Source organism: Mastomys coucha, unplaced genomic scaffold (assembly GCF_008632895.1).
Source record: "Mastomys coucha isolate ucsf_1 unplaced genomic scaffold, UCSF_Mcou_1 pScaffold21, whole genome shotgun sequence".
Classification (NCBI taxonomy): Eukaryota; Metazoa; Chordata; class Mammalia; order Rodentia; family Muridae; genus Mastomys; species Mastomys coucha.
Window position 1 is genome coordinate 114,744,668 of NW_022196904.1, and position 12,842 is coordinate 114,757,509.

At 43.6% G+C, this 12,842-nt stretch overlaps 1 protein-coding gene across 7 annotated transcripts in view; it reads left to right on the plus strand.

Annotated features, from left to right (window-relative positions):
- Positions 1-12,842, plus strand: part of Kiaa0556 (KIAA0556 ortholog) — a 170,548-nt gene that overhangs the window by 25,439 nt on the left and 132,267 nt on the right. For 2 of the 7 annotated variants that reach the window (XM_031388227.1, XM_031388226.1), the window contains exon 3: positions 10,349-10,473. The exons of the other annotated variants lie outside the window; for them this stretch is intronic. The gene's annotated coding sequence lies outside the window, so the exon portion shown is untranslated. The remainder of the gene's footprint in view (positions 1-10,348; positions 10,474-12,842) is intronic. 7 annotated transcript variants of the gene reach the window in all.

Consider the following 12,842-nt stretch of genomic DNA (forward strand, 5'->3'; position numbering starts at 1 on the left):
TTCTGTTTCACCACAGATGTACTTGAACATCATCCTTTATTTGAAACTTTGGAGATAAATGTGTTTCCTTTTCATAGATCTGGAAAGTAGTGGTGTCCCGGTAGGTCCTATAGAAATGCCCTGTGATGCAGCATATTCACATATGCAAAGGGAAGCATGAATAACATACCAAGCAGGGTAAATGCAGTCTGCTCATTATGTGTTAGCTCAGATTGGATTTGGGTACTAAGAGATGCCATGAGTGTACGACTAGTTCCTAGTAGTGACTGTCTAGGCTATTAATGGTCTCTTACTACAATAAAAATATTTTAAGGAATAATCTAAAGCAGGAACTTCCTACACATGTACAAAAACAGCCCAAGGTGAAGTCCTTAAACTAGAATCAGTGGATCAAAGGGTATATGCTTTATTGAAAGCAATGTTCCCAGTCATCTGCTAATAGTGCTTGAAGGGCAGAGTTGTTGGCTGCTGACCATCTCTAGAGTACTGGCCGGAATCAAGGGTGGCAGGCTTTGGCAACAGTGCTTACATCATATGTGCCTCCTCAGGCTCCTTGTGTCATTGTGGATGGCAGCAGGGCAGTTTGAGAAGGACTTGCAGGTGTATCTAGATGCTCAGATGTGAGAGCCATTTAGCCCTTAGAGAGAGTGGTGATTCTTGTAGGTTTCCAGTGACATTACCCATCCAGCAGCTCACACAGCCTTCCTTCTCTGACGTAAGTCTCAGTGTCCTTGCAACTTAGCCTTCTGGTAACTGAGCCATCCCTCCTCTCTCATTTATTATATATATATATATATATCTTATATTTTGAAAGAAAAATGTTTAGACTCAGTGGTAGATAGAATGCTCGCTTAGCATGTACAAAACTCTAGGTTTGATCAATAGCATAAAAAGAAGAAAAAGAGGAGGGGAAAAAGGAAAGAAGAGGAGAAGGAAGAGGAAGAAATCACTTATGAAGGACAGGAACAAGTGACAGGAAAATGCATGCTAAGGCACTAGAGCCTGCTGTGGCAGTCAGCTCTCCAAATGTGCACTTTTACGGGAATGAAACCTTTTAGTTTGTACTTCTGGGCAGAGAAGAATGAAATCCATTTTGGATTCAACTGCCAAGTGCTTTCCGAGTGTGAAATTAGCATTGTCTGTCTTTCTATGCCATGAGGTCTTGGTCTCTGTAGGTTTTGAGGAATTGGCTGGCTGGCTACTAGCCGTGGTACCTTCGGACTTTAAAACTGGGCAAGCAAGTCATACAGCAAGGTAGGAAGCCTATGACCACTGCAGTGAGCAACTCAGGTTCCTAGGCTCACTCTCATTCAGGTGGCTCAACCTCTGTGACTCCACATCGTCCTCTCAAGGATGGGGGTAATACAGAACTGGTGCCATAGGGTTGTGGTAAGTATTCTGTAGATGTATTGCACATCCCAGGAACTCCATGGATGTTAAGATTATAATTTAGAGCTTGCAGGGGCAAAGAAGCATATTTAGAAGGCAAATGCCTATAAAGCCAAGAAGCCAGGCTGGCCAGATGGGTAAAGGCACTTGTGACCAGTCTTGATGACCTGACTTGAATCTCTGGAGCTCACATGCTAGAGAGGGCGGATTGCCTCAAGTTGTCCTGTGACCTACACACTCTCTCTCTCTCTCTCTCTCTCTCTCTCTCTCACACACACACACACACACACACACACACACACACATACACACACACACACACATTATAGATAGATAGATTAGATAAGATGGATAGATAGGTAGATAGATAGATAGATAGATAGATAGATAGATAGATAGATAGATAGATAGATGCAAAAAAATTGTTTCAAAGTCAGGAGACAGAACAGAAGTGTTTTCAGGAAAGAACTGAACACAAACAAGCCTAGTGTTTGTTACCATGTAATGCCATCAGAGAGCAGCCATAATCCTTCCTGTAGGACTTGCTTCACCTTTGAATCCCCAGCTGCCCTGAGACCCCTGGGAGCTGCAGGAGATATGTCTTCAAACCCAGCCTTCGAAACCCATTTAACAAGGGCAGGGCCAAGACTCATATGCCAAACAGTAAAGAGAATCAATTTCTGATAAAATGCTGGGAAGAAGATTGACATGTCTAAAACATTTCTGGTATCAGCTTAGCTTCCAGCACAAGATTAAACTCTAGGAAAAACCCCTCAGAGAGCTGCAATTTCTGAGCAGAAAGAAGCTGTTTTGGATAAGCAACGTGCCCTTGTACAGAGCATCATCAAAGTCTCCTCTATCCTTCGATCTGAGGCATGAAATTGCCTTTAACGCTTGCCTCCTCCCCCCACGTGGAGAAAAAGCCATGTGTGGAATATAGAATGGTATTAGAAAAGGGAATGGTATCATCTAAGGAAATGTGGTGTCTGCAAGTGTCTCAGGAAAGATGTCTTCAGGGTGAAACAACTCCACCGCAGTGTGGACAACATGAACCCATTCCTGCTGCCACCGCTGATGTAAAGATACTTGCCTCCTCCCCTCTGTGCTGTTAGCTCTCTGGTCAGCTAGGTCTGGCAAAAGCCAGTGGCTTCAACTTTACTAGGATCCACAGTCTGTGGACCAGGGTACTGCATAAGCAATAGAAGTCTTTATACTAGCTTTATTTTAAAAGGGGAAATTCAGTCATATTGCTGAGAACTTCAGGAGTAGGCAATATCAGTGTCTGCATTGTTTCTGTTGCTGTGAGGAAACACTATGACCAAAAGCAACTTGGGGTGGAGAGGGTTTATTTCTCTTACTCTTACATATCACAGTTCATCATCGAAGGCAGTCAGAGCAGGAACCTGGGGGCCGCAGGAGCTGATGCAGTGGTCATGGAGGAGTGCTGCTTACTGCCTTGGTTCCCATGGTTTGCCCAGCCTGGTTTTTTGTTTTTGTTTTTGTTTTTGTTTTTGTTTTTGTTTTGTTTTTTGGTTTTTCAAGACAGGGTTTCTCTGTATAGCCCTGGCTGTCCTGGAATTCATTCTGTAGAACAGGTTGGCCTAGAACTCAGAAATCCTCCTGCCTCTGCCTCCCAAGTGCTGGAATTAAAGGTGTGAGCCACCACCACCCGACCCCAGCCTGCTTTTTTATGGTGCCCAGGGGTGGTACACCTGTTATGGGCTAGGCCCTTCTACATCAAACACCACCACCACCACTACCACCATCTACAACAAAAAACAAATAGCAAATAACTAAAACAAACAAAAAAGAATAAAACAAAAAAACCTGCAGCACAGGCCAGTCTAGTTGGGACATTTTCTCAGTTGAGATTCCCTCTTCCCAAAAGGACTCTAGCTTGTGTCAAGTTGATATAAAACTAGCCAGCACAGTGAGGTATAACTGGGTCCAAGTGTTCAGACTCTGGACTTCTCCTTTTCTCGTGGCCATTTACCCTTCATGCAGACAATTCTCTGACGTAGTAAGGTGGCTGCCAGCTACCCCAGGCTTACTGCATAAAGCCAGTTAGTGTGGTCTGGGGGCTGGAGTCAGAGAGCCTGGCTAGTAAACACCATGGAGCCTTAGTTGTTTCATATGTAGGATGGTGATGGAAGCTGCATCAGCCTCATAGGGAACTGGGGACTTGGAACAGTACCTAACTTGTAGCCCTGAGTAAGTGCACTCCCTCCTCTCCCCCTCCTCCTTTCTGACAATGCCTTCCTTCACTGTCAGCAGTTCTAGCAGAAGGACCAGGAGGTCAGCCAAGTTTAGTGCCCAGACTGAAACCTACCAGCTGGGTCACAAGAGTCAGGTTAGGAATCCCACATTAACATAGTTAGAAAGGGATAATTTCCCAAGAGAAAATTAGTTTACCATCACAAAAGATTGGGGAAAATATAGTGGGCAGGCAAGAGCCAGCCATCGACCACATAGCCACTTTATGACAGGAGTAATAGAGCTGACAGATGGGTGTAGTTGTTGACAGCAGCTTCCACACGGAGAGGCCATCTCAACTCACTGAACTCAGCAGTGCTCTTCTCTCTTATATGTGAGAAGTCTAGGCTCAGTGCAGCCCACATGCCTCTAGTACTTCAGCAAATACAGGCCTGAGCCAGCGTGCTATGTTGTGTGCCACTTGAGAAAGAGGTGCCAACATGAGGCCCTTTGGGCACATTCTCATTCTCCTGAGGCTTAGTTTCTCTGTATGTAGAGTAGTGCTCAGCAGGTCTTCCTCTCTTACTGGTGGGCAGAGTTGAGAGAGAGAAACACCAGGCCCAGCACAACTTTGGCCACAAGAAGGCTCTTTTCCAGGCCACCACTTTCCCTGGTCCTTATTGTAGACTCATAATTACAAAAAAAGGACTGTGGCCTATGTCCATGGACTGGACAGGTAAGAGAGCAAAGTGGCAATGGCCAGATGGCATAAGACTCATTTGTTGTTCATCTGATAGGTGACAGTCAGCTCCCCCAACCAAAGGAGTAGTTATGAACATGGGTTCTGATCAGAGGCCATTGAAATGGTTGCATATTTCCCCATCACACATGGTCTCTACAGAAGTTGCTTCCAGGGACCCGTGGATATGAGAAAGCCCAGGCTGTATTTGGCATTTGTGTGCAACCTACACATTGTAAACTTATGTTATCTCTAGATGGCTTACATGCTCCAGTGCTGTGTGGCTGTCCTGGAAGTAATTGTCCTGCTGTATCAGCGGTCTCTGTAAGGAGCAGTCTCAAGCTACAGTCATCTGGGAGGAGGGAGCTCTGGCTGGTACTTTCTATACACACTATCAACATCTATACTTGGGACAGGCTTTGCTATGGGTCTGAGGCATTGGGGTCTTTGTCATAGCCATGTTTATATCAACAATACACGTTCAGTCAGGACTTCATCTGTTTCCCCTAATAGAGACATCTAACATTTTTCAGATAACATCCTCAGGCCACTCATGGTTGGCTGATGGAATGAATTGGTGTGGCAGAGCAATCCAGATCTAGGCTTGGGTTAGATTTCCAGGGCTTGCATCTAGGCCATGCTATTTCATAGCTATGCAGTCTCTGGGAGTTTATAGATTCTCTGTGCCTCAGTTTCTGTATCTGAAGAATGGAGCTGCCAACTACCTCCTTTTGGAGTTGTAGAAATAATCAAGGGAGTAATATGTGTAGAGTCCTCAGAAGAGGATCTGCAAGTGCTGTGTGTTTTCAGTGTCATTCTTCTGATCCCTCCACTGGGCTCCTTCTGTTCCATGCTGTATTGACTGGTATCAGTGGGGTTGGGACAGGAGAAGCGGGGCTCACATCTGTCAACACTGTAAGAATGGGACATGCACCATCTACATTTTTTAGTCTTTTTCTGATTCTTAAACTACTGAATACTGATTGTAGAGAAACTAGAACTTACATAAAGCTAAAAAATTACTTTACTCCATTTTTATGACTGTGATGGTTTGTATATGCTTGGTCTAGGGAGTGGCACTATTAGGAGGTGTGGCCTTGTTGGAGTGGGTATGTTACTGTGGGTGTGGGTGTAAGACCCTCACCCTAGCTGCCTGGAAGTCAGTCTCCTACTAGCAGCCTCCAGATGAAGATGTAGAACTCTCAGCTCCTCCTGTATCAGGCCTGCCCAGGTGATAATGGACTGAACCTCTGAACCTGTAAGCTAGCCCCAATTAAATGTTGTCCTTTATAAAGTTGCCTTGGTCATGGTGTCTTTTCACAGCAGTAAAACCCTAACTCAGAAAACTACCTAATCAATCTTGCCTGAAAAACATTTTTAATTATATTCCTTTATTTGTATATGTATTCATGCATGTTTGTGTCATGGGGCACATGTGGAGGTCCAAGCACATCATGCAGGAGTTGATTTTCTCCTTCTACATATGAGTCCAGAAGGACAAACCCAGTTCCTTAGGCTTGGTAGCAAGCATCTTTGTCCATTGAACTATCTTGTGAGCCCTTAGGTCTTACTTGTTTTTGTATTTTCTTCAAGCTTTTTCCCTACAAAATAACAAATACTTAAGAATTTTTTGGATCATGTCATTACTTAATTAGGGACAATTGAAAAATGTCTTCCTTCCATTATGCATCTAACTTTAAAAATATTTTTGTAAAAAAAATATTTTTGTATTTCATGTTGTTATATATTTGGATGTTTTTGTATATTCACCATATGTATGCCTGGTACCCTTGGAGGCTAGAAAAGCACATAGGATTCCTTGGAACTGGAGTTTAAAGATGGTTGTGAGCAGCCAGTGGGCACTGGGAGCTGAACCCAGGCCCTTTGCAAGAGCAGGAAGTGCTCTTAACTGCTGAGCCATCCCTCCAGCTCCACCTTAACTGTTTAACTGATTGAAGTATAACTTGAATATAATGAAGTGGACAGTCTTTTGTTTGTTTGTTTGTTTGTTTTGTTTTTCAAGACAAGGTTTCTCTGTATAGCCCTGGCTGTCCTAGAACTCATCTGTAGACCAGGCTGGCCTCGAACTCAGAAATCCACCTGCCTCTGCCTCCCAAGTGCTAGGATTAAAGGTCCAGTGAAGTGGACAGTCTTAAGTGCATGCTTTTTATGAACGTATGTGTGAATGCACCCATGTTCACACTGCCTATGTCAAATAGAGAGTGTCTCAGGAGACTTCATGAGCCTTCTTAGCTAACACCTCTCTAAAGTAACCATGACCTAGAATGAGAGCAACACAATTTTGTCTTATTTGAACTTCATGTAAGATGAATGACAGTGTATGTAATTTTTATGTCTGTGTTTTCTTTTAAATGTATCTATAAAGTTTGTCTGGTTTATGTTTGCTTTATGTACTAGAAGTTCATTCTTTGTCATTATGGAATAGACCATCAGTTTTTCTTAGAAAATTTAAGTTGCAAAATAATTAGAATGAAATGTTATTACTAAAAAGGTTTTCTTTGTATATTACATATACCTCATGCGGCTGAGGAGGTGTCCCCCTGGGTAAGAGTGCTTGCTGAACAAGTATGAGGACTTGAGTTTGACTCTCCAGCACCCATATAAAATGTCCACTTAGGCTTATAGGCCAAGCATTGTGGGGAGAGACAAGCAGATCCTGAGGGCTGTTTGGATAGCTAGCCCTGCTGAACTGCTGACTACAGGTTCAGTGAGAGACTGACTCAGGGAATAAGAAAGGGATTTAAGACACCTGGCATCCTCCTCTGACCTGTATACACACGTGTGCGCACACACACACACACACAGACCCTACCATATACCATGTATTCCCTATTTCATTCTCTTTCCCACTATTAGCAATTGATCCATTAGATTTCCTTTCTTTCTTTTTCTTTAATTTTTTCCTTCTTTCTTTTCTTTTCTTTTCTTTTTTTTTTTTTTTTGAGGTAGAATTTCACTCACTATGTATCTCAAACCTACCTTAGCCTTCCAAGTGCTGGGATTATACTCAGATCCTTGTCTTTTTAGAGCTGTCTGTTTAAGCACTTCTTTATTGTTCAGTCCAAAGTGCATTTGACCACAAACAACAGAAAATCCAATTTAGAATGCCATAAACTAGGCATTAGCAACTTCTATGTTTAAAAAGAAGCAGATAATAAATAATAACATCAGTGTTTATGTGTATGTATAGTCTGTCTGAGTTACTCTTCTTCGTCGTCGGCTTTGTTGACGTCATCGTTTTCTTCCTCTTTGAACTCACTATGTAAACCAGGCTAGCCTAAACTTACAGAGATCTACCTACCTCTGCCAAGTGCTGTAATTAAAGGAATGTGCCACTGCACCCTTCAGAGTTACTCAATTCTGTCATTAGATATAAAAGCAACCTTAATGCATGTGGCTGGCCAGTTTTGATCTGATTACAATTTACAGACCCTTGGCCTAAATAATAAGATAATAAGATGTGTTTGGTTATTGTAAAACTACCAGTAGTCTTATAAGGAAAACTTAATTTTTTTTTTTTTTTTTTTTTTTTTTTTTTTTTTTTTTTTTTTTTTTTTTTGGTTTTTCAAGATGGGGTTTCTCTGTATAGCCCTGGCTGTCCTAGAACTCACTCTGTAGACCGGGCTGGCCTCAAACTCAGGAATCTGCCTGTTTCTGCCTCCCAAGTGCTGGGATTAAAGGCATGCGGCACCACTGCCCGGCTGAAAACTTAATTTTTACTTCTAAAAAATTTATTTTTAAAGCTCATCTAACTGAAACCTTGCCAATAGTCAACACTATACTTTTTGCTGGGCCTTATTCTTGTGTTGTGGGTAGATGCCTCTACACAGTCTTCTAGAGCACTAATATTTTGCTCTAGCTATATCTTCAGTTTTTCCTTAGTTTTTGATCTCCTCTGTTTCAGTAGCTAAATCTTTCTCTGTTGGATTTCAAATTAATTCTTTCCTTTATAGGCTCTTGTTGTTTGATAGATGCAATCTCTCCCTTTACCCTTCTGATCATAATAAATATAGTTATTGGGTTTCTGTTTTTCTTTGTTTGGTTGGCTTGGTTTGGTTTGGTGTGGTTTGGTATTGGGGTTTTTTTGTTTGTTTTGGTTTTGGCTTTTTTTTGAGAAGGAGTCTCTACTCAGATCCTTCAGAAAAATAAACAGAACAGTTATGAACCATGAGATATGGTTTATGTATGTTATAAGGGCTCTGCTTACTTCACTATGTATGTCTTTGATTATTTTTCATGATTATCAAATTGGGACCTTTTGTTCCTGTTGTTGGTTTTCATGAATGCGGGATGATTGTGAATGTGTACCTCGATTGCCTGTCTTCTTTCTGGATCCTGATTTTGTTGTTGTTTTGTTTTTTAATGTAATTTACCACCAGTGATTGGACATTGGAGCAAATTTGCTGTAGTAGTGTGACACTGATCCATTAGTTAGTTTTCTGAGCCTAGCCCTGCTCACTCTTCCTCCAGATACATCATGCCTTTCTGTGCCAGAGGTCCACCATCATAGTTCCTGAACACCAAGCAGGTGGAAGGACCACCTTCTGCTGCTTCTTGTGTTTCCATCTAGCTTCTGACTCCAGTTTGGGGCCTCTGTCTCCCTGAAGACTGTGCTGCCTCTGGGTTTGGAGCAGCACACAACACCTTCCCCCGTGCCCAGCTCCTTGCTAGCTTCTGTTTCTGGGTTTCTTTTTGCTAACCCAGTTCTGTCTGCCAGCCAGTTCGCAGGATTTCTTAACATTTGAAATCTGCCATGGGCACTGTCATTTGCCCAGCCTGTCACAGGTTTAAGTGGTGTTGCTTGTTTGGATGTGGGTAGGGAGAGACTGCTGTACAGAGTTGCTCTCCTCTGCCTGAGCTGATCCAGCCTGACTTCTTGTCAGATGATAACCACCTCCCTATGTACCTTCCTCTGCCTCAGAAACCAGGAAAAAGTCCAACCATGGAGTCAATGTAGACTGTAGGGACAGTGGTTTAGATGGTTTAGATATTCTTTTGCTCTAGCCTACTTGGCAAAGTCTCTTAACTTCTTTATGCCTCAGCTCCTCGTGTGTCAAAGGAGGGCAAAGTTAATAACAAATACTCTATAAGCTAATGAAAGTATCCATTGAAATAGTGGGTGCCAAGTGGTCAACTTGGGACTTGGTGCACAGGAGGTGCTAAAACACACTAGTACCCTTCCACTCTTGTTCTGAGCAAACATCCCTGTGGTTTCCTTCCTCCTCCCTTCCTTTGTTGACAAGGTGTCCCCTTGCCTCCCAAGTGCTAGGGTTATAGGTATGCACCACCACACCTAGTTTGGAGCCAGCATTCCTAGTACACTTATTGTTTATGTTGTACCAATAGTTCTTGGAGTTATAGCACTTTGCTGGCTTTTTTGTATACATGTGTGTGCAGGTATGTGTTGAGTATCTTCCTCAGTTGCTCACCATCTCATTATTTTTAATTTATTATTATAAATAAGTACACTGTAGCTGTCTTCAGACACACCAGAAGAGGGCATCAGATCTCATTACAGATGGTTGTAAGCCATCATGTGGTTGCTGGGATTTGAACTCAGGACCTTCGGAAGAGCATTCAGTGCTCTTACCCGCTGAGCCATCTTACCAGCCCCACCATCTTATTTTTTGAGACAGGGTCTCTCACTGAACCTGCAACTTCTCATTAGGCGAGGCTATCTAAACTACTTAGTCCAGCACTGGAGTTTCAGCCCTGCATAGCAGCCATGCCTGGCTTTTACATTTGTACTGAGGATTAGAACTCAGGTTTTTATGCTTGCATAGCATAAAGGCATCTCCTCGGCTCCATACTGTTGGTTTTACGCTCCATCTTCATTCCTGTGAACTTTCCTCCAGTCATGTTTCCCCTCCTACTACCTCTCCTTGTCTGGGACCTTCCCCTTCCCAATGCAGTTTATCAAACCTTCCATGGTCCATCTCTAGCCTATCAAAATTGTCCGGAACTTAGATTCCGTCATCCATATTTTTTTCTTTGTCTCCCATCCAGATGTCATCCTCAGACTTTATAAACAGCCTCTAACAGCCATTGATAAAATTATGGCCTGAGATGGGACCAAGGACAAAGTCCCATGGCATACCACCCTTCCCAGGAAGAGTAATTTAGATGGCAGGGTAAGATGATTAATCTTTTCAGTTCCTGTAATGGTATGTCCTTGTGGCTTGATTATGATAATATTAGCAGCCACATGGTAGGTGTTACTTACCATGGCCAGGCACTGAGGTAAGTGTTTTCCGTGTAATGCTATTATTTCTTACAGTACCTCTGCAAAGTATTGCATTACTCAGAACTTGAATTAAAAACAAAAAACAAAAACTATCTGGAGGCAGCCAAAGTGGGCTGTGTACTGCAAAGGAAGGCTCTGAGGAGGGGTTGCTTCTTAGAAGCCAAGAGCAGGGAGGGTCATGAGCAGGTGGTCTGCAGGCTCTCAGGATGTCCTCTTTCTGCAGCTTCTATTTTGATAGCTCATTCTTACTGCAGCATTCTTCATGATTAATGCAGTCCAGCTTTCTGGCTTACTTTATTTCTCACTTTTTCTTTTCTTTTTCTCTTCAGAAGAGGTCTTGCCATATAGACCTCACTGGTCTGATGGCATTTATTCTATAGCCTAGACAGGCCTAAACTCATCTAATCCTCCTGCCTCATCATTCCAAGGGCTGGGATTATAGGAAGGCACCACCATGACTAATTTAGCCTTCCTGCTTTCTTAGTTCATCTGGCAGAAAATCCAATGACTTCTAAATGTGTTTCCCCCTCTCAGGAGAGTAGTCAGGCCTCCAACCCCAGCAGCACCCAGGAGGCACAGGCAGGAAGATCTGGGCTAAATATTGATGAGTGAGGGAAGAGGAGGAGGGAGGGAAGGAGGAAGGAAAGGAGGGAAGGACAGAGGTGGGGAGGATGAGAGAGAATATGAGATTCTTCCTAGACCTTCTAATCCAAACTTCCCAGGATTATTGGCCATGTGTCTGTTCCTGGGCCACCCACAGCCAGCAGCATGGTCACAGGTCTTGACCAGCTTCCAGGAATCTTAGGCTTTGACCTTGTGACAAACAAAACAGGGTTGAGTCCACAGTCCAGCTGCTTGTTTTTATTTGACAAATGAAAGGTCCTCAGGCTAGCTGTGGTCAGGGAGGACTGGCCAGTGTCTGAGGTCTGTAATGTCAACCCCTGTCATTTGTGCTCAGTGGGAGCCATGGTCGATTGTTCTTTGGAGCTTGCTTGGCACCTTGTCCTTGCAAGAAGTCTCAGAACTTCCAGTTTCATAGAGACCATGGAGTCAGCAAGGCTAGCCTTCAGCTCAACCCCTTCCTCCCCCTTTTGGCTGGCTCAGTGTTTCACCTTCTGTAGCTGGAGAACAGAGAGACTAGCAATGGCTGTTCTACAGTTGGGATGATCTGGTGACCTAGTGCACAGAGAATTTGCCCTTGGCAAATCCTTTATCCAGCACAGAGCACTGGGTTCTCCTAACCATGCAGTGGTGGAAAAAGGCTTAGGGTCGGGGAGAAAGTCTTCAGCTTGCAGGACCGGGGCTTCAGGAAGAAGTGTCACTGAAGCAGCATTAGTGGGCAGAAGCGGTGAAAAGAACCAGCTCAGCCTCAACCGTGTGCAAGAGCACAGGGGCTATAAGCAGTCCCTGGTGAGAAGAGAACACATAGCACATAAGGTCTATGGCTTGATGGTGAAGACTCTCATCATTCACCTGTTTATTCCTTCACCTCTAATATATACCATCATGGTTGGAGACAGACTCTGAGCAATAAATGAAGATGAAGGACGTCAGAAGAACAGTTGGGTTGGGGTTGAGGCAGCATGGAGTGTGGAAGTTGTTAGGTCAGGTTTTGAGGAAGTCCCTGTTGAGGAAGCTTAGAGGAAGGAAGTGATAAGCCACAGGGATCTCTGGGAAACAAAAGATCTGCAGAAGGAGCAGCATAGGCTAGAGTAGGGGACCCAGGCTAGCCTCTGTGGAGTCCCAGCAGAGAAGCTGGTGGCTGTTTGGGAGCAACAGTGGGGGGTACATGGAAGGGGGGTGGCTGTGATATGGATAGGGTGTATGGGAAAGAATGGAATGAAAGGAAGGTCTGGTCAGTCAGATAGAGGTGCGAGAGGCTTCAGGGGAATGAATGCTAGGAAGGTGGCCCACAGCAGTACCTGGGCATCTCCATCATTGCAGAGGGAACAGCAGTGATACTCTGACGGCTATCTGGAACTGAAGAGCCACTGATCCTATTTACTTATTATTCGTTTGTTTGCTTGCTTTGGAAGAGAGAAGTTGATTTGACTTGTTATTTAAAAAAACACATGGAACTAGCTTGCTTATAGAAAAAAGTTACTGTTAACCAGGATGAATTGCTAATTATTTTTTCCACTTCTCCCTAACCCCTCTTGGAGTAACTGTTGCTACTGAAACCTGGCATGGATTCTTCTAGACCTTTCTCCATGTGCGTGCATGGCTGAGTGGTCCACAAAATATGTGTGGTGGTTT